The 2262-nt window shown below is 56.5% G+C and overlaps 1 pseudogene; it reads right to left on the bottom strand.

The window, feature by feature from the left end:
* Positions 1-300: 300 nt before the first annotated feature.
* On the bottom strand, positions 301-481 carry LOC134413872 (small nucleolar RNA SNORA74; annotated as a pseudogene).
* Between the last annotated feature and the right edge of the window lie 1781 nt (positions 482-2262).

Genomic DNA, 2262 nt, shown 5'->3' with positions numbered 1-2262 from the left:
ACACACAAGTTCCATATTTATGAGCTATTCCTCTGTGATGCTCTACATCTGGCCTGTAGGCCACACAGTATAAATAATTCCAGCTTCATAAGTGATTTATTATATAATTACCTTGCTTATGTAATTCGACCAGTAAGAGCAGGCCCAGACCACTGGAGACTCAGGCTGCTATTGGCTGGTTAGCTGAGTAGTAACTGGCTCAGCCAATGAGGATTACCTTCATGGGCCTTCTTATCTATATAAATAAGTTAGCTCTCAATAAAGCTGCCTGTTGCTGCATGAGCATGTACAGTCTAGTCACTTGTCTCCACGGGCAGGAGTTACTCCACTCTCAGGCATGCAGAGTGCTGCCAAAACCTGGCACCACTGAGCACCAGGACGGCCTTGCTGGTGCCAGGAAAGCTCAGCAGCACCTTTCTCTCCCAGCAGCATAACACTGGCACAGGCACTGAGCAGCCACGGGCAGCTGACTACTGCTGGGAGACAAAAACCCCAAAACTGGGAGGTTTAGAGGGCAGAAAAAACGTGGAGGCACTTTTCTGATGATGCCTACTCTCATCAAGGCTTCATCCAGCAAGAGGAATAGATAAGCTAAACTTATTTCTGGATAAACCATGCTATTTCCACCCTGAGGACCTGAGGCTACCACAGGAGCCAGCAGAGGCCTTTTAGACAGCAAAACATTTTTGCCCATTTTCCCAGGCTGGCTCACGGTCACACTTCACCCATGTGGCTCCAGAGCTCTTGCTGTGTCCCACGGGCAGGTTATCCCTTCACATCTGCTCTCGCAGGCTCCAGTGCCCTCCCGGAGCGCCTCCCCGGCTGTCCCAGCACAGCTCAGCTCGGGGTTCCACACGCGACGGGGCCGGGGCACCTCAGAGCTGCTCCTTCGGGCGGGTCACCACCATCAGTCATCGGCTGAAGGCCTAAAGAGAGGACAGCAGAAACATCACAAATAAGCCATTATTCCATCTGTATTCACAAAGCTCAACAGCAGCGGCCTGGCTTGTGGCAGAGGACAAAAGCCAGCACACCGAGCGAAAGGCTGAGGAATTAATGCTGAACCGCACAGCCGAGCAACATCCCCAGTCGCCCGGCCGAACAGCTAAATAGGAGACAGTGAGTATTTCAGGTGGCGCCTTCCTGCCCCGGAGCCCCGGTCTCCAGCCCCGCTGCCGCCGCCACCCGCGCCCTGTACCCTGCCCCCCCTCACCTCATGGCGGCGGTGGCCCCTCATGGCGAGGGAGCTCGGCCCGCCAGAGCCGCTCCTTGCCCTCATGGCGGCGAGCTGAAGGAGCCCGGCCCGCCAGAGCTGCTCCTTGCTCTCATGGCGGCGAGCTGAAGAAGCCCAGCCCGCCAGAGCTGCTCCTTGCCCTCATGGCGAGGGAGCCCGGCCCGCCAGAGCCGCTCCTGGCCCTTATGGCGGCGAGCTGAAGAAGCCCAGCCCCCCAGAACTGCTTCATCTCCACATGGCGGCGGGGGCAGAAAAGGAGCAGGTCAGGCCACGCTGCCGAGGTGATTCCACAGTCACCGCCCCGCTCGCTTCGGCCGCTCCCCCCGGGGCGGGGAAAAACCTCGGTAATCAGGCACTGGGAGGGACTTTAAGATGGTCTCGTCCCACTCCCTGCCATGGGCAGGTACACCTTCCACTGTCCCAGGTTGCTCCAGTCCCTGTCTGACCTGGCCTTGGACACTTCCAGCATCCCTGACAGAGCCGGAGCAGGAACACGATCTGTGGAGCTGGGAGAACTGAACTCAAGCACCGGCTCATGGGAAGCAGAGGGCTGGTGAGCTGACGTGTCCCACTTCGGGCACAGGAGGTAGAAGTGTCAGCTCAGAAACAGCTGCCAGCAACAAAAATCCAGCCCTGAAATAAGCAGAGAAAAAGCTGTGGTGCTGCCAAGTGCCTTGCTGGGAGAAGCACAATTCCACACCTTCCCTGGCCTCCACTCGATGCTGTAACATCAGCCCAGTGCTCTGTGTATCCATGTCTGGGCACAGCAGTGTAACTGTAACTCCCTCGCTGGGGATCCATTCAAAGGAAGTTTTTCTCTGGGCTTTGTGCTCCATTGAGACACTTGAAGGCCTTTCCAGAAAGCCTGGCATCCCTCCCCCATGCTCCTCATGTGCTTATGCTCTCAGAGCTCAGCAGTGAACTCAGCTGGAGCTGTGCCTTGCCTCAGGCAATCATCCACTCCAGCTCTGTCTTCTTCAAATGTTTCATGGTCTATTTTCAGCCCAAGCAGGCAGATATTCTTCCTG

The sequence above is a fragment of the Melospiza melodia genome, unplaced genomic scaffold, assembly GCF_035770615.1.
Source record: "Melospiza melodia melodia isolate bMelMel2 unplaced genomic scaffold, bMelMel2.pri scaffold_54, whole genome shotgun sequence".
Lineage (NCBI taxonomy): Eukaryota > Metazoa > Chordata > Aves > Passeriformes > Passerellidae > Melospiza > Melospiza melodia.
This window is presented reverse-complemented; position numbering and strand designations above follow the sequence as displayed.